Source organism: Cupressus sempervirens, chromosome 8 (assembly GCF_028749045.1).
Source record: "Cupressus sempervirens isolate cs-2001-9-10 chromosome 8, ASM2874904v1, whole genome shotgun sequence".
NCBI lineage: Eukaryota > Viridiplantae > Streptophyta > Pinopsida > Cupressales > Cupressaceae > Cupressus > Cupressus sempervirens.
Genome location: NC_143125.1, coordinates 734,666,185 through 734,694,159, shown reverse-complemented (window position 1 = coordinate 734,694,159; position 27,975 = coordinate 734,666,185).

The window sequence follows — 27,975 nt, the reverse complement described above, 5'->3', positions numbered from 1 at the left end:
TTGGAGAGAACAATTCACCTTCCTTTCTGCATTTCTCCTATAATGTAATGATTGAGTAAATGATCTTTGTATCATTTACTTATTATTATTTTTTGGTTAATTAGGTTTCTTCACATCTACATCATGTTTACAAGTGGATGTTTGTCTTCCTTTTCTATTTTCTAGTTAAACACATCTATGTTTGTAGTTCTATAAATTCATTGTAAATCATACATGGGGACGTGTACCTAGATAAATTCAAAGGGCACTTATGCTCTTCAATATTGAAGTAACCCAACTATTTGTGTTGATAAAGCCTTCTTGTCTGGGTGTTTTAGGGTCAATTTGTATATATTTATTCAAAATACAACATGTTCACTAACAATCATTTAATACTAGGAGAGGATTAATTTAATGACCTAAGAGATGGATTCAAAGAGAAGTTTCTAGAAAAGAAGAGATAACAAAAATTGTGATCAAATACATTGCATTTGATGGATCTAATCATAAACCCTAAGATCTATGGTGATTTTTAAGCAGAAAAAGATCACAATTACCTATTTAAGGAGGTACATGTGTGAACTTTCAGTATGTGAAGAGAGTATATGTGTGTGTAAAAGAGTTCTAGAGGGTTGGGCTAGATGTTGATCTTATTGACTGGCGAATCTAAGTAAGGTTGAATCTAGTTGAGAAGAAGAGAAGGGTGATTTCTTGAAGGGTTTCTAGGTGAATTGGTTTATGAAATAAAAAAAGATATGTACATGGAAGCTCAGTTGTACTAAATAGATCAAAAAATGTTGTTACTTTATAACCATTGTAAATAGTATTTTAAATCATTTAATCAAGGTTGACCTAACAGTCACATGTAAATCCTTTAATAGGGTGACATTCTAATGGAATGTGTTAGAATTATTTAGAATAATTGAGAGAGGGGGGGGGGGGGGGGGGCAAATCAGTTATTCAAGGTCCAATGATGTCCAATACAACTTTTTCTTCTAATCCTTAATGGCACATAACTGAAATTATCATGCATGCAATTGAACATTAAACAATCATAAAAAGTAAACATGCATCACACCATAACACTAAGGATTTTGATGATCTAGAAACCCTCCAAAAATAAGAAGGTAAAACTAGGGTGGGGATGATGCCCACTGAATAACTATGCAATTGATTTCAACCACTTCTGATGGTCGTCCATGTTAAAGGCTTGCCTTGTTAAAGGCTACAACACATTGTTAAATGCGACCTTGTTAAAGGATTTAAGAACATTCAAATTGGAATGTCACCCTATTAAAGGATTTACATAGAGTTGTTAGGCTCACCCAAGTCCATGGGATTTATAGTCACCTTCTCAAAAGAATCTTTCATCCCTCTCTAAGGATCTCCTATCCTCCTCCTAAGGATCTCTTATCCTTCTCCTAAGGATCTCTTTATCCTTCTCCTGTGGATCTCTTTATCCTTTTCCGAGGGATATCTTTATCCTTTTCCTGAGGCTTATCCACCTAGCTATTAAGCTAACCTAGCAATATAGGATTTCAATATCGAATACAATGGTAAGAAAGTATTAGAAGGGTTTTGGCTTGATATATATTGCAAACCTAACTATGCAGATTTCATATCACTCTTCAGTTCTCTTCTTTGATTGTCTTTCCTCCTTTGTAGTGCTGATAGCTTGTTCACCATTCAAGATCTATCTCCTTGAGTTCTTTCACTCATTATGCCAATGCATTCTATGGTCACTTGATCAACTCATAGTCTTGATATTCTATCCTTACTCCTCTTGGCTTCTTCACATGATCACACTTATGACCAACTCCCTCTCATGCATGCACATTTGATCTCTGACCTATAACTCCTTATAAAGAAGTTCTGTTCTTGATTTCCCACTCAAATCTTTTGAGAAAATGACATTAGTTTCCCTCCAATTTGCTTCTTCTAGAAACTTCATGATAAATCTATTAGCATTCACGTTGAATTGGTTTGCATGGTTTACCTAAAATTTTGTGATATCTACTCATCATCCTTATCATCCAGCTAATTCACAAAATTTGATGTAATAAATGTGTCACTGTTGATTTGGAAAATCTTTAACTTTAAAAAATAATGCAGCAACTCGGTATCATTGATTTACTGATGCTCAGCTCCTTTTGTGCTACTCGGCTTCTATTGTTATTTTATTGGCAATCAAAACTTATAGTATTTCTACTTTCCTCGGCACTTCAATATTACTCGGCACTTAAATATCACTCAGCTTCTATATCTTGCTCGACACTTGAAGTCACTTGGCACTTGATCTTCACTCGGCTCCTGAAGGATGCTCAACACATGAAGATCACTCAGCACACACTAAAGTTGAACTTGCTCGGCTTCAACTGAGAATCTGCTCTGCTCTCTCCAATGAACTTAGTTAATCCTTACATCTTTGATGTGTCTCAGTGTGTTCATTCTTTGTATCTTAGAGTATGTCATCAATACACTATTTCATCAATGGCTTAGCTGATCTTTATACTTCATTACAACATCATAACTTCAACCTTTCTCTAGGTACTCTAGTTACATCTTATTGATTGCCACCTCCTTGTCAATCAACCAATTGATAGTATGTAGATCACTTAAGCAATTGTCATTCTCGCAAGTAGCAAGTTTGACATCAATGACAAAACAATGATTGAAACATTCTTTACTAGTTCCATTTCTCTTCATTCATGATCTTTTCAATCATTTCCAAGAATCTCCCTCTTTGGCATTGATGGCAAACCAAACTAATCAAATGATTAAGCTGATCAACTTAGTTACCACCACAATTTCATACATTTTTTGCTTGGTACATAACTCCTTCTTTTGTTGATACAAACTAAATGCTTTGTTGTGCTTCTCCCTCTAGACTGCTACATCCTTACTTTGTATTCGTAATCCTTCCTAGCTATTTGCTGATTCTTATCTCTTCTGAATCTCCCTCTTTCATAGACATCTCTCATATATATATATATATATATATATATATATATATATATATATATATATATCTCCCTTTTAATTTGTATTGATCAGTTTCTCATATAGCTCCCTCTTTGACATAAATGCCAAAGATGTAGCATCTTCAACATGCTAAATATAAGCTTTGGATCTTATGTTTTCTCCATTTGTCACCATGCCTGTGACTAATGTAGAGTTTTTGCTTCTGTTGTCATCCTTTGCATCATTCTTCTGATATTTCAATGATCTACTGCTGTTGATGCAGGGCAACTTCTTTGTTGCTTTAGACTGCTTGAGTTAGGGCCATTACCCCCAACTTGCCTCTAAGATATTCATAAGCATCCTTGGGAAATGGTTTGGTGAAGATATCTTCAATTTATTTCTTTTTGTGAATGTACTCCATCTTCACTTGTTTTTCTTCCACCAATTCTCTGAGATAGTGATACTTGATTGCAATATGCTTGGTTTCTACATCCGTTACTGGATTCTTGGATATGTTTATAGCACTTGTATTATCACAATACAGTATCACAGATTTGGTTACCTCTTATTTCATTCCTTTTAGTAGATGTTTGAGCCACACAATGTTTATGCAATTGACTACTACTGCTACATATTCTACTTCTGCAGTGGACTGAGATGTGCATATTTGTTTCTTGCTAGTGCAAGTAACTAACCTCTTACCCAAGAATAATGATCCTCCACTTGTGCTTTTCCTGTCATCAATGTTGCCTCCCCAATCTGCCTCTGTGTATGCATTGAGCTCAAACTTCTCATTCTTTTTGTAATATAGGCCAAAATCATTAGTTCCTTTGAGATAGCTCATTATCCTTTTTACTATCATGAGATGATTTTCTCTAGGATTAGCAGAGAATCTAACCACTATTCCAATTACTAATGCTATGTCCGGTCTGCTATGTACAACATATTGTAGTTTTCCAATCATGGATCTATACATTGTTTGATTGACTTCAGCTGATTCATCATTTTTGGATAGCTTATGTCCTATTGCCATTGGTGTGCTGATAGGTTTGGAGTCTTCCAATCCAAATTTCTTGAGTATCTCCTTGATGTATTTTGATTGTGTGACAACTATGCCATGTTTTAGTTGATGTACTTGCAATCCTACAAAGAACTTGATTTCTCCAAACATAGACATCTCAAACTCATGTTGGATTTTGTCAGCAAAACTTTTACAAAGTACTTCCTTTCCTCCAAAAACTATGTCATCCACAAATATTTCAGATACAAGAATATCTTTATCTTCTTTTGATTTGATGTACATGTTGTTGTTGTCATCTGTTCTTTCAAGTCCTATTTGCACTAGATACTTATGAAGTCTCTCATACCAAGCTCTAGGTGCTTGCTTTAATCCATATAGAGCCTTATGTAATTTGCATACCTTATTTTTGTTCTTTTCATCAACAAAACCTTCTAGTTGCTCTATGTATACTTCCTCTTCAAGATACCATTCAAAAATGTGTACTTAACATCCATTTCATAGACTTTAAATCCTTTGAAGGTTGCATATGCTAGTAAGGTCCTTACTCCTTCCATTCTGGCAACCAGAGCAAAAGTTTCTCCATAGTGTAGTCCTTCTTGTGCATATCCTTTACAAACTAGTCTCGCCTTGTTTCTTGTGATTTCACCATTCTCATTTAACTTGTTTTGGAACACCACTTGGTTCTAATTACATTCTCATCAGGTAGTCTTGAGACTAAGGTCCATGTCTTATTCTTCTCAATTTTGTTCTATTTCTTCTTTCATAGAATTGTACCAGTCATCATCTTTTATGGCTTCACTTACTATTCTTGGTTCCATTTTGCTGATTAGGCATGTCTCACTTCTGAGCCTATTCTTTGTCATTGGTCTTGCCTCTTTGTTTCCAGTAATTTGATTTGCAGGATGATTTCTTCTTACATACTTTGCCAATACTGGTTCTTTCCTTGTTTTCATATTGTATCTTTCAAAATTTGAATCTTCATGTATATTTTCATCAAGAATTTGTTCATTTTCTTCTTGTTGGCTATTCTCAAAATTTGAACAAACACTTCTTGTATTCTGCAGCTCGACTTCTGAATGTGTCTTTTGTTCGGCATTCACTATCTATGATTTGGCAAATACTGGGTTTTGTTGTCGATTGTCATTTTGAGTTGCAACTTCACCATTATTAGGTATACCTTCATAAAAGTATACAAAAGCCTTGTATTCTTCTTCTTTCTTGGTGTTTTCAACACTTTGAACTTCTGCAAGCTCATCAAATTTCACATTTGTACTTTCTACTACTTTGTTAGTGTTAACATTCAAGCACTTATAAGCTTTGCTTCTAGTAGAATAACCAAGAAATGTGCCTTCCTCACTTTTTGCATCAAAATTTCCATTTCTAGACTCTTTGTATATATATCATTTGCATCCAAATCTTTTGAAATGTTTTACATTAGGAGAATGCCCATACCATAATTCAAAAGGTGTTGCATTTGTACCTTTCTTGACTTGAACTCTGTTGATTGTGTAGACTGTAGTGCTCATAGCTTCTCTCCAGTACTTGAGTGCAAATTTTTTCTCCATCATTAAGGTCCTAGCATAGTCAATAACTAATATATTCCTTCTCTCTACTATACCATTCTAAGGTGGAGTCCTACGTGCTAATGTCTACCTCTTGATTCCTCTTTCATTGCAGAACTCTTCAAATTCTCTTAATGTGAATTCACCTCCTCTATCAGATCTGAGACATTTTAGGCTCTTCCCAGTCTCTTTCTCTACTTTGGCCAAGTACCATTTGATCATTTGAAATGTATTTGACTTTAGTGTCAGGAACATGACTGTCATCATCCTTGAATAGTCATATACAAATAACATTATGTATCTTTCACCTTTGTAGCTTTGTACTTCAATAGGACCACACAAGTTAGTATGAACTAACTCTAATACTTCATTAGAAGTATAAACCTTGCTTTTGGAAGTTGACTTGGTCATCTTTCCTAGTTGGCATTGTTTGCACACAGTGTTATCAGGTTTCTTCAACTTTGGTAGACCTCTGACATTCTTCATCTTGTTGATGCTTATCAGATTGTCAAAATTTACATGACATAGCCTCTTGTGCCATATCCATACATCATTAGTTTGAACAATGAGACAAGAAGCATCTTCCATGTCTAGATAAAATAAATTACTCCTATTTTGATCACCTTTTCCTATTAGACTTCCTTGAGAATCATAGATTTTGGCAATTCCATTTCCAAATTCAACATTATATCCTATGTTGCTTAACTATGAGACACTTAACAAGTTATAATTCAGGCCTTCAACATAGTATTCATTATCACTTGATATCCTTTCAGTAAGCTTGACACTACCTTTCCCTTTGATCTAACATGGTGCATTATTACCAAATCTAACACTATTTCCTTCATATTGAGCAAAGGTAATGAAATTACTTTTGTCTCTAGTCATGTGATGAGAACATCTGTTCTCTATGATCCATTTGTCATTTTTGTTCATGTAGGTTACCAAGGCAGTTTCTTCATCTTCATCTAATCCATCTTTCATAGCCACATGGACTACTTCACCATCATTCTCATCAGAGTTTTCTTCAACAATGTAGCATCTTTTGCCTTTACCTCTATAGTCCTTGTTTTCCTCTTTCTTGCTCTTGAAGTTGCCTCTATCCTTGTAATTTTGCTTTTGTGTGCATCTGGTTGCAATGTTACCAACTTCATTACAATTAAAACAAATGATTGGTAGCTTACCTTTGAATTTGCCTCTTCCTCTATGAAATCTTCTTGCTAGTAATGCCTCCAATTGGTCCACATCATCTTCATCAATGATGCTATCACTGGATACATACTCTCTTTTTCCATTCTTTTTCTTTGTTTGCACCTCATCATTGTCTTTTATCATCATCTTGGCTTTGAATCCAGATTCAAAGTTTTTTGGGTTGTAGTTGTCAAAGTTGGATAGCTCAAAAGCAATGAGTCTTCCAATGATTCTTTCAAATGACAATGTGTTGCCTAGTACACATCTTAGCTCCTGGATGGCTGATAATCTTATAGCATAGATAGGAAGCAAAGTTCTCAAGTATTTGCTACATACTATTTCTTCTACTAGCTGTCCTCCTAGACTTCTTATGGCACTGACTACTTCCTTCATTCTTGCACCATATTGAATAGCATTCTCTCCTTCCATTTTCATATCATCAAACTTTCCTCTTAGGCTCTCTCTTTTGGCTCTCTTGACATTATCATCTCCTCCATAGATTCTTGATAATGTTTCCCACATCTGATGTGAAGTATCACACCCTCTGATATCATCATACTTGGCGTAGCTTTGTGCTGAAGCAATATCCAACATTGCTTGATTGTGCTCCTTCTTCTTGCTCATGTCATCTACAATGAGGAGTCCTGTAGGGTCTACATGATCAGCTGTGATTGAGGTTCGTGCATAGTCTCCTATTGATCTGAGGTGTAGCTACATTAGACTTTGCCATGGCAAAAAGTTGTCTTTGTTTAACTTGGGAACTTCTCTCTTGGACATCTTGATCTTCCTACTGCTAGTACCTTGAAACAAATCAGCAATGAACTTTGATACCAATTGTTAGAATTGTGTAGAATAACTGAGAGGGGGGATGAATCAATTATTGAAGGTCTAATGATGTCTAATACAACTTTTTATTCTAATCTTTAATGGCACATGACTGAAATTATCATACATGCAATTGAACATTAAACAATCATGAAAAGTAAACATGCATGATAGCATAACACTAAGGATTTTGATGACCCAGAAACCCTCCAGGATTAAGAAGGTAAAACTGGGGTGGGGATGATGCCCATTGAAAAACTGCGCAATTGATTTCGACCACTTCTGATGGTATGCCATGTTAAAGGCCCGCCCTGTTAAAGGCTACAACACATTGTTAAATGTGACCTTATTAAAGGATTTAAGAACATTCAACTTGGAATGTCACCTTGTTAAAGGATTTACATAGAGTTGTTAGGCTCACCCAAGTCCATGGGATTTACAGTCACCTTCTCAAAAGAATCTTTCATCCATCTCTAAGGATATCCTATCCTCCTCCTAAGGATCTCTTATCCTTCTCCTAAGGATCTCTTTATCCTTTTCCTAGGGATCTCTTTATCCTTTTCCTGAGGCTTATCAACCTAGCTCTTAAGATAACCTCACAATGTAGGATTTCAATATCTAATACAATGGTAAGAAAGTATTAGAAGGGTTTTGACCTGATATAGATTGCAACCCTAATTGTGTAGATTTTAGATCACTCTTCAGTTCTCTTCTTTGCTTGGCTTTCCTCCTTTTCAGTGTGGATAGCTTGTTCACCCTTCAAGATCTATCTCCTTGAGTTCTTTCACTCATTATGCCAATGCATTCTATGGTCACTTGATCAACTCAAAGTCTTGATACTTTGTCCTTACTCCTCTTAGCTTCTTCGCATGATCACACTTATGACCAACTCCCTCTCATGAATGTGCATTTGATCTCTAACCTATAACTCCTTATAAAGAAGTTTTGGTCTTGATTTCTTGCTCAAATCTTTTGAGAAAATGGCATTGTTTTCCCTCCAATTTGCTTCTTCTAGAAACTTCAAGATAAATCTATTAGCATTCACCTTGAATTGGTTTGCATGGTTTACATAAATTTTGTGACATCTACTCATCATCCTTATCATCCAACTAATTCACAAAATTTGATGTAACAAACTTATTGCTACTAATTTGGCAAATATTTGACATTAAAAAATAATGCAGCAATTCGGCATCATTCATTTATTGATTCTTAGCTCCTTCCATGTTACTTAGCTTCTATTGTTATTTTACTAGCACTCAACACCTATAGTATTTTGGATTTCCTCGGCACTTGAATATTACTCGGCACTTAAATATCACTCGACTTCTATATCTTGGTCGGAACTTGAAGTCACTCAGCACTTGATCTTCACTTGGTACTTGAAGCCTACTCAGCACCTGAAGATCACTCAGCACACACTAAAGTTGAACTTGCTCAGCTTCAACTGAGAATCTGCTTGGCTCTCTCCAATGAACTTAGTTAATCCTTACATCTTTGATGTGTCTCAGTATGTTCATCCTCTATATCTTAGAGTATGTCATCAATAAACTATTTCATCAATGGCTTAGCTGATCCTTATACTTAATTACAACATCATAACTTCAACCTTTCTCTAGGTACTCTAGTTACATCTTATTGATTTCCACCTCCTTGTCAATCAACCAATTGATAGTATTTGGATCACTTAAGAAATTGTCATTCCTGCAAGTAGAAAGCTTGACATCAATGGAAAAACAATGATTGAAACATTCTTTACTAGTTCCATTTTTCTTCATTCATGATCTTTTCAATCATTTCCAACAGAATGTTCTAAAGTCCTCTAACAAGGCCACTCCTAATAGGGTGATTAAATACTTTAATAGGGTCACATTTAACAATGTATTTTGTAACCTCTTAGTGTTTGAAAACTACTCGGCTGATCTAAAACCCAATACCAAGATGAAAAAGATAAAAACAAGCCTAAGGACTAGCTAGATCTCATATCTGGTAGGATTTTCTTCAGATCTAGACCAACTTTAATAGAATCAGAGGGATTCTCTACACTTTAGGCTCTACAAGGCTAAGGCAGGAGCTCCTTAGGGAAGGAAGTGTGATTGGTTTTATGATTCTCTCTTCAAACATGTACTCACTAATATTTATCTTTCACATCTATCCCCTATAGCAGAACATGGTCACAATTCTTCTTAGATTTGCCAATACTCCTTGTTTAAATAGATAAATATATTGCAATGGAAAATTGTTGCAAATAAGTAATGACCAACAATTTATTTCTTCATTATAAAAATGTAAAAATGATTTGATTTAAATTGTATTTTGTACAAACACATGAGTTCTTTAATTTGCATCTAAATTAATGATTAGTGCCTTATTCATTGGTACACAGACTCTAACCACTAAGACATGACCTATGTAATTAGCTTAATATCAAATCATCAATAGCTAACCCTAAATCCCATTCTTATGAATATCCCTCTCATATGACTAGAAACCTTAACAATTTATTGAACAATTTACTTAATTCATAGAATTAAAAGAAATAGTAAATTGATATAAAACCTATCCTAGTTGTGTTAAATTGCATGAACCTTGCTTGTTCAATCCCAACATAGTCAACAAATGAAAATAAAGATAGAATTTAAAGACACATATATTGTAGATTATTCCTTTGTATTAATCTTCCTTGAAAATAATACATTTTCTGGTATTAACTCAAGAATAGCTCAAGATATGATAGAATGTTATTCAAGATTCACTTGTATTCCTAGATTGCAAAAATTGAATACATCACACAAAATTGACACTAACATTAACCGTAGCAACTGAAAAGAAGCATAACACTAGAGATTGTACAGACTTCAGACGTCAACTCCACATCTTGAAAATACTTGTATAGGAAGGATTGAAACAAGTTTTAGATGGGAGGACACATGTCAAAAATTGATTGGAAAACAAATACAAATATATTTTATCTTCTATTACAAAAAAAAAATTCTTTGTACTTGATCAAAAATCTAGATGTAGTTACAAAACTAGAAGGTGGCACTATCACCAGGTGTATTTAATTTAATTCTATTTTTCTTCATGTTCCTATCAATTTCCTTGGCTTTTTCTTTGTTCCTTTTGTCTCCTCTCCCTCTAACTACATCCTTGAACTACTTAGTCACTGTCAATTGATAGTATAGCCTTTATTGTCTACAATGACTTCCCAAATAGCAATATTAGTATCCACATTAGGCCATGTGGCATCTTGGATGATGTCTAACTCATCTAGGCATTTATTCTAGTTAGTGTCAATTATTACTTTCAATTATCCAATAACCTTGCTTATATTTGACTTAATTCTAAAAAAAAGTTAATCATGTCATAGACAACTATTACATCTGACTCGTTATTGCAATAGGCAACAAACCATGGATGCCTCAAAATATCTTCAAAAGAGGAAGACCATTCTTGCCATTCTGTTATAACTCTACTAGCATCTAGAATAATAGGAATAAAATTTGGAATTTCCATGACAATTATTTTCATCCTACCTTGTATTAATTACAGGTTTCCTAAGAAAAAACTAGGTAAATCCTTTATTTTGTTAATCATCAATCTAGAAATGATAATTACTACCATGGGCAATTATTTCTTTTGGGGCATCAAGGGAACCAAGCTATTAAATTATTGCGTGTATGGACTCTGGGTTGTAAATAGAGGGGATACTAGGGATAATGCTTCTAAGAATTAGAATTTAGCTCCTTGCATTGAAATGTAGTTGTTGTGCACGTATTATGAAATAATTTTTAAGGCACCTATCTCATGCATCATGAAGCTCTAAATTTTCTTAATTTCCACCTCCTTGGTAGCATGCCATTCATATATGTCCATCTACTAGCTCTCTCTCACAATTGTTGTATTAGCTTATGTTCGGGCTTCTTGGTCTTTCACCTTTGTGATGGGCCTTCCCACATTTCTTAGGCTTCTTACCTCCCTATCCAAGGCAACCAATCTCTATTCTAGGACATAAGTCCTCTTCAAATCTTCCTCATTATTCTTTTTAGCATCAATGGATATGTTGTATCTTTTCTACAACTCTTCTTCCAATATATCCATTTTTCTCTTCCCCATCAGTGATGTTCTATTCATCAGATTATGTATTTGGTCACTAGATACAATAGTGACATTCCAAAATATTACATTTCCTTTGGGGGAATCTTTTACTTCCATAAGGGTTGGCTTAATTCCCTTAGGGGACATGCTCCATACAACCATAGTCCAACTATCAATGTTAAAATCAAATTGTTACATCTTACCAACAATGTTTGTCTCTTCAAAAGAGACTATCTTGTCCTACCTTCTTATTTTGTCTAACATAAAAGATGATTTGAGCTACCACCCTAGGAAGAGAAGAATGTTGATTCTTGTGACCATTTCTCTATCCTCTTCAATAGTGAGGGCCTCACTATTAGGGTCATATTCTTGCAACCTCTACCATAATTAGGTAGTCTTCTTAGGAGAATCTCCTAGTAATAATTGTAGGGTATGTTCATTTTTCTTGATCCTATATAGGAAAGATTTGAATTCATTTGATTTGATGAATTCATCATCATTCGTGAATTTAGATGTTAGATGAGCAAATAATTCAGGCTTAAGAATTCAATAAATCCCCTACTTTGGTATTACTAGCTGAAAAGTATCCTCTCTTAACAATAGGACATAAATATTGCTTTTTCATCATTAGAATTTTCCAAAATGATTCTAACTAACCCAATATCTCAGGAACATACTTAGGTAGCACATGAGGGGGCTAAGGACACCCAAAAAACCCTTATTATCAAGAAGTTTCCAAACAGAAAGATACTATCCCAATCATGGATCATTACCCTATCTCCATAAGGATAAGAAGATGGTATTATCAACATCCTGACTACCCTAGGTAAACTCTCAGTAACATCAGCTAGCATATTTGAAATTAGAAAAAAAAAATCATTATAGAAAGAAATACAACTACAACAAGGATAAAACCTTTTCTAGAAGTGGGTCCACATCTATATAGGAAAGTTCTCTCCATTCTCCTCAATGGCTTCAATGAAATCTAGATTGATATGCCCTATGTTTTTATACAGAATGATGTGCATCAGCAATGAGTAATGGAAGAATCTAAAGTTTTCCAATTCTCCCCTTTAATTTTCCACAATCTCTTCATGCATCCTATTGATGATGTATTCAAAAAAGTCATATCCATCATTACAAACTAGATCTTGTACATCTAGGGCCATAATGTAAATGTACCCAGAAGTTTTCATGGTAGCATCTTCTCCCACTAGCTTGTTGATTCCTAAAATGGTGTATTTGAAGTATTTGTAGAAGAACTCAAGTGGCATAAGTTCTCCTATCTTCCTTGGTAGCTTCCCCTTTTCCTTCTTGGCCATAGGGACATGTCTTCTCATAACCTTTCTAGTAAACAGGCTTTTATGACTCTCAAATGTTTCATTCATCTTATCTTTCTCAATTGGCCTGGTCTTAGGTCCTCCTAGGTCAACAACTTCAATAAAAGTCTCCCTATTCATCCTATATAGGATACTCATATCCTTCCTATGAAATCCTTTAGTCATAGGATTGTATGGATTAATCAATGCCTTCATCATATCAATATATACTATTACCTCTAGAAATATCAAATTTACCATATTTCTAATCCAAGGGTTGCAAATTGGTGATTTATCAAATTTTTTATTATAAAAATACTAGAAGAGCTCATTCACATTGGTATTAGGGACAACAACATCTCTACAGAAAGGGTATGCATCTCTGAAAACATGTACATTCAAATTTTGAACATGAGAAGACCCTAGAAGGAAATATACCCATTCCTCTACATACAGAGTTGCTAGCTTTGGTTTGCCCTATTCAGTGGTTTGTGAAGATTCTTCCATACCAACTTGGGCTATTATCTTGCCTTCTCCTTATCCAATGACCTCTAAAATCAAATTATTTTAAACAAAGTCTGTCAATATCAACTTTTGAAAACTCTAAATATCTTTGCAAGCTCTAGAAATCTCTTAGCACTCAAGCTTCTATCTCTCAATTGTGCAAAATAATGTATCTTAGAAAATTGTTATATCAACTTATTAATAGAGAAAAGGGTAGCAGAGAAGCATTTGTGTGTCTTTATGTCAACGTGCATAAAATATTTCAATTTCTCTAAAAGTGTCAAAATCTACTTGTACTACGAGGCTTTCAAATCTTTTTTATGCACTTTTTGATAGGACATTGCTTTTAAGTCATGATGAGGCCTTTAATAGTCAATTTTTTGCATTGAAACTTATGCTTGTGACATAGAAATTCCCTTTAGTCATCATTTCATGAACACCAATGACTAGGCAATCATAGATTTTCATCTTCTTTGTCACTTCATAGCCTACTCAATATTTTTTACCATTAGCTATGTGACTGAGTACCTTAAGGAGCTAACACCTTTATAACTTTAATTGCATAATTCCATGATTTTTTTAACATTAACAATTTTCCTTGCAACTATGAAAATCCCCTTATCATTCACAAACTCATAGCTTTGTACACCTTTCTTGTTTTCAGGTTTGTACTTCTACGACCATGCGATCAAGGTATTGTATGCAGTTTAATCTTTGACTTCACAACATTGTGGGTTATCTTAAGTAATAATAAATTTGCCTCACAAACATTTGATAAAAGGATTATTAATGCTATTTTAACTCGATTGCCACTTCATAGTCTATCCTTAGTATCATTTGTTTAACATCACAATTATGCAATCTCCTATATTCTTCTTTCATTCTGGCTTGTTTTCCTGCTCATGGTTTGAACTCTTCTTTCAATCCTTAACCGCATGACCATGTGAATGAGTATATTTAATTGATTTTCCCATATCATAGCTTGCTTTGGTCACTTTCCTCTTATCATTATGACAGTGTGATCACATATAATTTTCCTTCAAATTGACTCTATCACTAGGTTGCTGACTTTATAAGTCAATATCATCTTAAAATGGAAGCACTTCTATGTTAAGAGTGTTTAGCCTTCTAAGTAAGTGGTTTGGGGTCATGTCAAGTGCCTTGAATGGGTTTTTTCATGTACGTGGCTATTTTCCCACTATTCTCTCTCTCTCTCTCTCTCTCTCTCTCTCTCTCTCTCTCTCTCTCTCTCTCTCTCTCTCTCTCTCTCTCTCTCTCTCTCTCTCTCTCTCTCTCTCTCTCTCTCTCTCTCTCTAGCCCACTTCTAACAACCTAATTTATGAAAATGATAACTTTAACTTCTAGGTCAAGGATGACCTGGTGGGTCAAGGTTGACCTCAAGCCTATCTTAGGTCGTGGATGCCCTGAACCTTGACATAGAGTAGGGTCGACATTCTCCCTGACCCCAGGGCCATTTTTCAATTTCTCAAAGTTTGGGGATATCAAGCACTGGAAAGTTTCTTTTTCCTACTTTTGGTTTGGCTATTTTTGGTTTTGTAATGGTATACACTTAAATTGTATTTAATCTAGGTCTATTCCTACTGATTAAGGTTAAATGGGATTTAATGCTCCTATGTCATCCTTCTCTAGGAATTAGTTTCCTAGATATCTATATAAGGAAGACTTATTCCCTCATTTTTCACATCCATATTCATGAGCACATATATTATCTTTGAGAAAAGTTATTATCCACCTATTATGAAGTGAAGATCTACTATTGTGTAATCCCACAATAGTGGATGCCACTTTTTTGGCATAAAAAAATAAAAAATAGATGAAAATTTCCAATTTCCAAATTTTAATTGTTCGCGAGAACATAAACCAAAGGTTCACATGAACATTCATTACATTTATGTTCATGCGAACATTCCTTGTATTTATGTTCAAGCAAACATAATTAAATATAAATAGTTACATTTGCATAAACATTAGTACTATAAAGGTTCACACGAACATACAAAATTTACTATTTTCACTTTAAAGTTGCATTTTTTTTAAAACATATGTTCGCACGAGAATATATTTTAAAAAAAAAATTCTATTTTCTCAAAAAAATAAAAAAAATGATGTTTTGACCCTCAAAACTAGGACCAAATGATCTCCTCCTGTAAATCAATAATTATCAAATTGTGCTTCTCAGAGAAATCTTTCCAATGGCTATAATTTTAATATGTATTATATTCATTAAGAAATTCAAATATGAGTTTAACTCATTATAGGTTGAATAATTATTGAATATCATCTAACTTTGACATGATAGGAAAAATTATAAATTAGGTCAAAAAATATTTGAAAAATCTCTAAGAAATAGGTTACTGAGATAGCTTTCTATTGAAAAAGGAAAATTTGATTTATGATATATTGAGTTCAAGTTATCCTTATCAAAATGAATGTATGTTTGAATTACGATTGATGTTAGTTTAAAACTTCATAAACTATAGAATATTCAACAAAATTGAATCAAGCCAAATGGTTCCTCTAGATATTGATGTTACAAATCCAACATCAAAAGAATTACCTCTTTATCATTTGTAGAAAAAAAATTATGCTTGTCAAGCAGACTATAACTCTTTAAAAAATTTGACTTTTCATATGTACCAATTTTCAGGAGGGAAGAAAAATTTGACTTAAATAGTTTTTATTTAAATTAAAAAAATATGGTTACAAAGTAGGAAAAAAGTACTAGAAATCATTATTTTACATCATCTTCAAATTATTCATAGTTTTAGAGATATAGTCACTCGAATGTGAGGTTTTCTTGAAAAATGTTGATTTCAGTGTCAAAATTGGTCAAAAAGTGGTACCCACTATTGTGGGATCACCCTAATACCTATCAAGCATTCAAGTTTTAAATCATCCAATTCATTAAGATGATCAATTGTTATCCACTGAGGGATTCAACCTTTATTGATCCCTCTTGTTGAAGATTTCTCCATCCAGATTCATTCAAGCCTTCTTCTATGCAAAGATATATTTGAGATTGGTGTTGAAGATCTAAAGCCATTGATTTGAGACATCCTACATACATTTCTACATACATTTGGAGCATCCATACTTGTGGATTCAAGGATTCAAATCCTTCACAAGGATTTCAATATAAGAAAGCAAAATTGTTTCATTTACTTTGTTTATTTATATTACAATTTCAAATCAATTTCAAGGCTAATTCCAAACTAGGGATTGACCAAGGCAAACCCCCCATTCAAAAAAATAAACCATTATTCTTGCAATTACAGGTGTGGAACAACAATTTGAAGAGCATATTTAGATACCCTTTTTGTCAAACTTGAGAGATCTAGAAAGAAAATAAATTTTGGAGCAGTACAAGTTAAGGTCTACTTTTTGGGGTACAATTGTGCCCCAGGGTAAGTTTGTGCTCTGCTATCAGTGTCAAGGTCAACCTCCCTTCAAAAGACAAAACATTTCTAGGTTTTCTCTGCCTCAACATTTCTTGTCTAAAAAAGGTTGCAAAATTCCCTAAAACTACATACAAACATCACAAAACTACATTTTTTAGATTCAAGGTTAGCATTTGTCTTTTATCTATTTTAGGATTTAAGCACATACTCCCTTAAAATAGAAAGGTCATAAAATCTCCTTTCTCCCTGTTCTCTATCACATGATCCATTTTTGCATTGATAGCTTTCTTTTGCTTAATCAATTTGGAACATCACATTGAAAATAGGGTTAACAAAAGAAACCTTATTTTCTTTCTATTTATTTAGGTGAACTCGACACACTTACCCTCTTTTCTTGTGTGGAATTATATGCCCTATTGTATTTTGTGGTGTTATATTTCACTTTATATTTATTAGGTCTTTTCTTTCATTAAGATTTGATTTACTTTATGCTCTTTCATGTTTATTCAAAAATACAAAAGAATTACAAAATCACTTTGAAAATACAAAAAAAATTATGCTTTATGTTTTCTTAGTTTAGTTCATTTACATTGCTTTGGTTTATGAGCTTTATTACTTCTAGTCCTTCTTCTAATCTTAGGGTTAGACATAGTCATATAATTTTGGGTACCTTTGAGCTTGAGCCTTCTTCTCCTTTCCTTAAGATCCTGGATGAGACTTTGATTCTTCTTGATTCTAATCCTCTTATGGAGAAAATTTTTTCTCTCTCATCTCATGATGAGGATGATTCTTTAAGAGTTCCTCCTAAAAAAATCCAAAAACTTTCAAATGAACTTGATAAAATGGGTAATTGGTTTTTTCAAGAAAACCATAATCAAGATTCTATTTAGGCTATTGAGGCTCTTAAGAAAGTTCTTCATGATAGTGAGCAAGGTGTTAATCTCTTGCATGGTATTATTCACCTTGTGCATTCCAATGTTAAACATTTATCTCAATAAGCTCAATATTTAGGTTTGTTTCCTCCTACCACTCATATAGAACCTTCTTCTATTCCTCTTCCTAGTATTTTCTCTTATACTCCTTCTTTGTTGGCTATGATGGTTCCATCTATTCCTTTGAGTGTTCCTCATGTGTCCCTTCCTACATCACAACCTTCTTATTATATTGTTCCTTTTACTTATTCTACTCCTATGCTAACTATGGGATCTAGTGTTCCTTTAGTGGTGTCTTCTATTCCTATAGCTTCGTACACTTTACCTAGTTTTTCTAATGTTTCTAGTTCTCCTATTTCTTCTAATGATTCTACAACTACTAGTTTGGTTCAGATTGTGCCATCTTTACAACAACAACTTGCCTCTCTAACTCAAGACAAGTTTACTATCCCTACTTGTGACATGGGAAGTCCTTTGTCTTAGGATATTATTCATACTATCATTCCTTATCAAGCTTATATGCCTCATCTTGAGAATTATAACGGTAAGGGAGACCCTCTTCATCATGTTAAAACCTTGCAAATCCTTTGTAGTGACTATGCTCATGATCACAAGATTTTAGCTAGGTTGTTTGCTTAATCTTTTCATGAGAAGGCCTTACAATGGTTTTGTTCCTTGACTCCTTATTCTATTCATTCATTTCCTCAAGTTTCTAATGCATTTATTCAAAAATTTCAAAACAGCATTGGTTCACAATTGTCTCTAACTAATTTGATGCATTGTAAACAAAATTCTAAAGAAAATTTGATTGAATATAGTTCTTCTCAAAAAAATTGTGCAATGCTTCATCATTATCAATTACTAGTGAGTCAACTTGAGAGAACCACTCCAATGTCTCATATTCCTATTAATAGAAGTGATGCTTCTCCTAATCCAAATAAAGTTGAAAAATTCAATAGCTATGTCAAGATAAATAAAAAAGAAAATGCAGTTGTTGATCAAGTTGTTGTTGCATCTCACAAGGCCACTTCTATATCTACTAATTTTTTATTGAATCATACATTTACTCCTCTCTCTAAACCTATACATTCTATTATGAATAGGTTGTTAACTACTAAAATGATTACTTTACCTCCTATTCCACCTCTTTACCTACTATAATGGTGGTTAAATATTTTGATCCAAAATCTTTTTGTCAATATCATCACCAGAATGGTCATGATACTGAGAAATGTTATTATTTAAAACATAAGGTTCATGACTTAAGTAATTCTATTGCTTTATCTATTGATAATTTAGATGGTAGTGGGAACAAATTTGTTTCTCCTCCTAATCAAAATTTACAAATTTATATGAATCCTTTACCTCCACATGATACTAATACTATTGCTCAACCATATTTTATGTGTATGATTCAAAGATTGATAATATTAGTTATTTGGTTAATCAAGTGGAGCATTTGGTTCAATCTATAACTCCACCTTAGTCTCAATCTCCACTTCAATATCAAGTTTCAGCTCCACCTCAACTTAAACCTAAGCCTCAACCTAAACCTCAAAAACAACCTAAGAAAAAATGACCTTGCAAACTTTTGATTACCTTTTATGATTCTAAGACTATTAAAGCTCTTGATGGCCCCCTTTATATTTATGCTAAGATTGTTGAGATACCCACTCGGGGTTATCTTGTTGATCCTACCTCCCTAGTCAATGTTATTATAGAAGAAAATATTTTTATGAAAGTTTTTCAACATGATTTTTATGATAAACTAGTTGTGTGGATTCAAACTTGTAATGATTTTCTTTATGCATCATTTGGTTTTATTGATTTACTGGTTCAACTTTGTGGAAATATTGTGAACACCACCTTTGTTGTTGTTGCTACTTCTAATTGATTTCAAGTTAAGCTTTGTTTACCTTGGTTAAATGTCATTCATGTTGTTGCTTCACATATTCTGAAATGTTTTAAGTTTTTTTATGATGATGAAGTGAAGAGAGGATAATCGTAGTTTATATCATACCTCTAGGCATATGGATTCTACTACCATTGACTTCTTTTGGCCTTTATTATCTAATTCATGTCCTTTTCAACATGATCATATTTTCCATTCATATCAAGTCTATAATCATTGTAAGATTCTTGAGTTAAGTTTTACCTCCTAAGGATCTTAACCATATTCTTTTGCCTACACCTTCCATACCTCCTCTATCTATGGCTTCTACAACTATTAATCAAGATCCTCTTGTTGCTTGTTAGTCTGCTAGTAATCATATTAATCCTCCCATAGAACCTATGAAGGATCATGTAATTGTTCCTCCTTATTCTCAACAAATTTTAAGTAAGGCAAAACATAATCGATCCAGTAATGAATGTTGTAAAAAGTGTTGTACTCAAGGTAAAGCTCATAATTCTATTCTTTAAAAATCTTTACCTTCTTTGGATAAAACTATGCATGATGTGTTAGAAGAAGTTGTTGCTAATAATGATGTTAAGTTTCATGATTTTGATGATTATATTTTTATATTAGATCCTAAATTGGTTTATTGAGATGAAGAAGATACTCTTGATTATATTGATGATGTTAATGATGAATATGAAACAATTAGTATTGACATTGATTTACCTAATATTCTTGCCTCACAATTAACACTTACACCTAGTATTGAACATAGTGATTCTCAAGAGGGTCATTGTTTAGAACTATCTATCATTCCTACTATGTTGGATATAGTCCCACTTGCAAGTTTCCCATCTTCCCTAAATTATATACAATGAGATATGGAGAGTAGGCAGAGTTCTTGATTGGTTAGTCCTTTATTGTAGCCTTTTTTGTAGTTGTCTATTTTATTGTGCTTCTCCTATGATATGCTTACTAAATGTTATATTCTTTTATATGATCATTGTTTCTCTATTAGTACAAGGTGATAAAATAATTGAACCTATTATATTATTCCTCTATATGTGTCTCTATTCTTACTTTTTTTTTTTAATGTTATCTTGTACCTATACTATGGTTTGTACATGTTTCCTTGTGTAATCTGCTTGGATTCGCAACTTAGTAGTACTAATTCTTTTTGGTCTCTAGGTCATGGTTTGAAAATATTCTTCTTTGTATTTCTTATGCAATCTTTCCTCCTTTGTGATTGTAGTTCCACTTTCTTTGGGGAATGATGCTAATTCATTTGCAATAATATCATATATATAGTTTTATTATCATATTGACCCCACACTAGGTAGATCCCTTCTGTGTTCTCTATATGTTTGTGTACTATTTCCTTTTATTTGTCTTCATTTGGGGGCATCTCATAGTGGAATGCAATCAGTAGAGTTTTTTATGTTTCTATTAAATTCATTGGTCATATTAAAGTGTTAACAATGACTTTAACATGGGGGCATATGCTCTGCTCACCTATTACACACACACACACACACACACACTTACTTTTCAATACATATATATTATTTTTCATCATACTTTTCTCTCTCTTGTTGGATTAGTGACTAATCCTTAAAGAAAAGATGTATATTTTAGTATCTCTTGATCCATTCACTTTCAAATATATTTTTTATTCCTTAAGGTCAAAGGTGTCCTTCAGATTGGATCACTTTTTACCTTTTGGTTTTACTCTTATAGAATATTCTTAAGAGTGAATACTTGATGGCTTGACTAGTTAATAGCCACATTTTCTAGGCCATTCAATTCCATCTTTCTAGTCACACATTTTCCTTATGTGGTTTACAATGGGACATAAGTTCTCATTGGGAAAGATAATCACACTCTTTTTTATTTTCTTTTTTTCTAGAGATGTCTCTCTTATTGTAATTTTAGAGTTGACAAATATAGGCTTCATGATATCTTTATCTTTTTTATTTTAATAAGATTATCTTTTCATTAGGATCTACATTACCAAGAGTTTGCATCGAGTCGCTAATCGATAATCTTTCTAAAGTGGGGGTTAAATGTATCATCTTATAATAGAATCAGTTGTTTGTTAAGAGTGTTTATCCCTTTGAGAAAGTGGTTTGGGGTCATGTCAAGTTCCTTGAAGGGGTCTTTTCATGGATCTAGTTGTTTTCCCCATGTTTCTCTCTCTCTCTCTCTCTCTCTCTCTCTCTCTCTCTCTCTATTTCTAGCCTATTTCTAGCAACCTTCTTTGTGAAACTAAGAACTTTGACTTCTAGGTCAAGGGTAGGGTCAACCTTGTCCCTAACCTCAGGTCCATTTTTCAATTTTTGGGACTTTGGGGACATCAGACTTTGAAAAGTTTCTTTTTCCTATTTCTTGTTTAGTTCTTTTGAGTTTCTGAAAGGTAGACTCTAAAATTACATTTAATCTAGGTCTCTTATTAGGGGTTAAGGTTAAGATGGACTTAATGATCCTATACCAGCCTTCTCTAGGAGTTAGTGCCCTAGATCTCTATATAAGGAAGCTTTCTTCCCTCATTTTTTATATCCATATTCATGAGCGCATGCATTATCTTTAAGAAAAGTTATTATCCACCTAATATGAAGCAAAGATCTTCTATCTATCAAGAATTCAAGCATTCAAGTGTTCAAGAATCCTATTCATCAAGGAGATCCATTGTTAGCCATTGACGGATTCAATCTCTATGTAGCCCTCTTGTTGAAGATTTCTCCATCCACATTGATTCAATATTTCTTCTATGAAAAGATATATTCAAATTTGGTGTTGAAAATCTAATGCCATTGATTTGAGACATGCTATATACATTTGGAGCATCTATACTTGTGGATTCAAGGATTCGAATCCTCAACAAGGATTTGAATCCTCAACAAGGACTTTAATATAAGCAAGGTGAATTGTTTCATTAACTTTATTTATTTATATTATAATTTCAAGGTTAATTCAAAACTAGGGTTGACCAAGAAAAACTCCCCATCCAAACAAGAAAACCATTTTTCTTGCAGATACAAGTGTGGAAAAATGAATTGAAGAGCATCTTTAGATGTATCCTTTTTGTCGAACTTGTGAGATTAGTGAATAGAAATTTCATCAGAGTAGTGCAAGTCAAGGTCAAATTTTTAGGATACAATTATGCACCATGGTAAGATTGTTCCTTGCTATTAGGGTCAAGGTCAACCTCCCATCAAAAAGACAAAAGTTTTTTGTTTTTTTTTGCCTCAACATTTCTAGTCCAGAATAGGTTACTGAATTCCCTGAAACTACATATAGACATTAAAAAATAATATTTTCTAGATTTAAAGTTAGTATTTGTCTTTTATCTATTTTATTATTTAAGCACATACTCCCTTAAAATAGAAAGTTCCTAAAACTTGCTTTCTCCATGTTCTCAATCACATGATCCATTTCTACATTGATCACTTTCTTGTGCTTAATCAATTTGGATCATCACATTGAAAATAGGGTTAAGAAAGGAAACCCTATTTTCTTTCTATTCAAAGTCTTATCCTCTTTAACAATGTGACCAAGTAAACAAAAGATTTTATGCACTTTAAAGTTATGTTCTCTAGGTCACAACTTATCCTTCTCACTGCTTAATTAACATCGTGATTGCATGATTAGACATATTTTCCTTCAATTCCCTAGTCATGATCTAAGAATTGGATGCTTATCTTAACTACATGACCAAGTGAACACAAACTCCTTTAGACTTCATAACTACTTTCACTAGGTCATATTCCATTCAGCCTATTATGACCTAACTATCTTGACCACATGACTGAACGTAATTTTGAATTCTATAACTTGGTCACTACTTTACAATCAAATATTCTAACCATTTGGTCACCCCTACAACGATGTGGATGAGCATCTTTAACTACTTCTAACTAGTTTTACATAGTTGCATTCATCCTCTAGTCTTTATCTTTTGAAGCCTTAACAGTGAAATCATATCCTTTTGCTTAGTCACTCTAAAAATGCAACATACCTTTCACATCAAGTGACTGTTAGACTGAGGCTTCACTGACTATTTTTCTCAATCACAATTTAAAAAGGCCTTAAGAACCTCCACAACTCAGCAATCAAAGAAAATTTAGCTACTTTGTTTATTCACACTATTTGATGTTGCATTTAGATGAAGAACTTCGACCATGTGATTAACTTGGTTTCTTGGTCACACACTTAAGAAATTTATGAGCTCACATCAAAACACCAAAGTGTTAAAGAACAAGTTAGAACCACTTAAAAATTTTGAATTTTTAAATAGCTAAACAAGGTTGTGGGTTTAAAAATGGGTTTGCTAGGGCAAAACATCTTTCATGAAGTTCAGGGGAAATCTAAATTCTAGGAATGGGAAAATTTTGTTAGATTAGGGTTTTTACTAGTATTGATAACATAACATAACAAAACCCTAGCTATATATCACAATTGAAAAGATTTTCACATTACTTTTTTTAGAAATTAGGCAAAGTGAAAATGAGCTAAGAGTGGCTTTGTCTAGGGATGATCAATAACTTTTATCCATACAAGACTTTAGAATTTTTGGTTAGAGCATACCACACACATGAAACTCTTGTCAACTTCTAAGAGCAATGCCTAAATAAGTAGGGGAAAACCAAAAAACTACACAAGAAAACACTATAGAAGGACTTACAGGGGCTTTACATAATTTACAAAATGTACCAAAAACCCTAGACTAGTGTTGATTGAAAAACAGGTATTTTAATGAAAATACCTCTTCAAGAACTTTCAATGAACTGGCAGCTTAGGAATAAAACATAAAAGTTCCTTTAGAATGTAAATTTCTTCTCCCATGCAAAATTTGCAAGATATGGACCCAATCAGATAGGATCAAAATTTTCATGTTTTCCATTGTCCTCAATTCTAGCATTTCACATTAAAACAAAATCTTCAAGTTCAAATTTCTTAGCCATTTCTTTTTTTTGTCATATTAAAGTTTGGGTTGCAACTGTAGTTTTACATTTTTGGCAGATGCTTCTCTCCTAGTTTCATTCAAACCTAAAACCTACCAACTCATCCATTCTCTCCTATGTATCATCAGTGATATCATCATTATAAATCTAGATATAGTTATATAGGCCTATTAAATTGTTTTGTGGTAGTTTTTCTTGGATTCCATACACAAGATCAAAAGTTGAAACGCCTATTGCTTTCTTCACTATCACTTTGTCAAGCCAAACTACCAAACGTAACTTAGAATCACATGTCTTCCTATTATCATCAAATTTCCTTTTAATTAATTTTAATAGGTTCTTATTATTAGGCTCATCTTGTCCATTTCCCTGTAGATGATAGGGTGATGATGTTGATCTGGTAATGCCATACTTGTCACAAAATTTGATAAACTCTTCTGATCTAAAACACATAGAATTATCAATCACAATTTTTTGAGGATAGCCAAACCTTGTCATGATGTTGTTTAGTAGAAAATTATTAGCTACTTTACTAGTACCATTTCTAGTGGGAATAGCTTCCACCCATTTTGTAAAGTAATCAATTGCCACTGCGATCCATGAATAGCCAATGCTAGATTTAGTAGATATTTCGCCTATGAAATCCATGCCCGATTATTGAAAGGGTGCATGTACTTCCACTAACTTTAAAGGAGCATTTCCATAAAATTTTAATTTTCCTACAAATTTTTTGCATGAATCACACCTTTGGACAATAATATGTGCATCTTTAACCAAGCTAGGCCACCAAAAGCCTTCTCTAATCACCTTTTCAGCTATAGTCTTTGCTATATAATGACCACCACATTCTCCTGAATGCATATCATTTAATAGCTTCTCAAATTATTTATGGTCAATGCATTTCAATAGTATCCCTTCAAGATTTTTCCACCACATACTCCTATTAAGAATAATATACCTAATGACATGCAATTTTGTGGTTGTCCTTTCATTATCTATTAGATGGTATGGGGCTTCCATGTAGTACAAATAATATATAACATTTGTATACCAGTCACAATGGTCCATATCACAAGTGCTTAATTTAAGGTCTTCATATAAAAGATTCACTTGGTTAGCATTCAAATTTGACTGATCCATCATTTTTCTAACCCTTTACCACTCATTAGCTTAATGATTGGGATGCCAATATTGAATTCCTGAATCTTGTTTATCCATTTGCATCTCCTACTAGACACCTCCTGTTTAGAGAAAATATCTTTGCTTATTGCACTAGGAACAAATGCAATAATAGTATCACCTACTAAGTAACATCTAAAAATTTAAAAATTTTTACTAAAGTGTAATCCTACTTTTCCTTGAATTCATACTTAATTTTGTAGGCTGGAGGGATTTATAGGAAAATGGAATTGATTGGTCATATCCCTCTTCATTCTTCTGTAGCAAAACCATTGCAGCAGTATGGAAAGATGTAAAAGAAAAAATATGAATTGGCTTTGAATAATCTAGTTTCCTAAGAACTCATGCATTTTTAATGGCACTCTTGATTTCTTGAAAGGATTTTGTAGGGTCACCCTCCCAACTGATGGTTGCTCCTTTCTTGAGCATCTTGGAAATTGGTATGCTGATCTCAACAAAATTGGCAAGAACTCTTCTTAAGAAATTTAATTGTCCAAAAATGACTAATTTCCTTTGACATTTTTAGGCTTAGGGATTTTATCAATTGCTACCACTCTCTCAGGGTCAATTTTCACTCCATGTCTAAACACTATGTGACCAAGAAATTTCCCCTCTATCACTCCAATAGTGCACTTTTTTTGGTTAAAAGAAACCCCATACTCTAAGGCTTTAATGAAACTCTTTTCTAAATGTTTGCAATGGTTCTTAGCCTTTTTTGAGTATGCACTCAAATCATCCCTGTATACAACCATGAATTTATCATTGTGCTCCTTGAATGCAACATCCATATATCTTTGAAAAGTTGTTGTTGCATTGATCAAGCCAAAAGGAATTGTTACATATGCATATGTCCTCCAAGGAGTAGTGAAGGCTATTTTAAATTATTCTTTTTCATCCACAATAACCTAGTTATATGATGAGAAACCATCCATCATGGGCATTAGTTCTGAGCTAGTAACTTGCTACAACATGGGCTCCATATTAGGCAACCCATAGTTGTCATTTAAGGATGCAATATTGAGGTTTCTAAAATGAACACATAACCTAATATCTTCATTCTTTTTCCTGACTGTCACTAGGTTTGACACCATTGAGGAATATCTGATTGGTTTAATAATCCCCCCATCCGTAAGCTTCATAAGTTCCTCTTGTATTTTAGGGGCTAGAGTAGGATTTATAGGTCTTTGCTTTTGTCTAAACGGCTTGATATTTTCTTTGAGGTATATGACATGTTGAAACAAACCCTTGCTATAAGCTAAGGTCATCATAGGACCATGCAAAAATATGCCTAAATTTCCTAAGTAGATCAATCAAAGGCTTTCTAATTTTAGGAGATAAATTCTTGTACCATTATATACCTTTTTATGAGCTTTAGAAGTACCATGACTGATCTTGTCAAGTTGTTGTGGCTTCTAATTCCTGACTTCTGGATGCACTCTATCTTGGTTATCAAAGACACTTTCTAAGACTACCAGTCCTTTACCATTTTGATTTTCTTTAGTTGCAAGATTTCTTGGCCAAAGATTATTTATTTTCCATCTACTATTTCAATTAAAGCACTAGAGTCTAGTTCATCACCATGATATTTATCTTCATTTAGCAAGAAATTTAGAATGTCTTTATCATCATCAAATACTTGCCAGCTTTCCACATTTTCAAGAATTGATGGTCTATTCTACATGTCAATATTTAACACTAGTAAATGATATGTCATCTAGATTAATAGCTACATTAGCTAATAGGTTGGTCATCTTGTTATTTCTTCTATCCATCCAAGAAATTCCAAAGACATCAAACGCTTGCATCTAGTCCCAAAAAGAATTCCTATACTATTTTAGCCTTTTTTTCTTTGAGGAATATGTCTCCTTGACTTAAGACACAACTAATTTAGAGTCACCAATAACTTTCCATTTATTAATTCCATAGCTTGCTACAACTTTCAATCCTAGTAAAAGTGCTTCATACTTTGCAATGTTATTGGTACATGTAAAATTTAGAGTAAATGAATATCTAATTGTATTTTTCTCTTTAGATATGAATACTACCCCAACTCATGACCCTTCCTTAGAACTTGCTCCAGAAAAATGCATAGTCCATATGTTCTATGAGTCTAGACAACAAGTTACC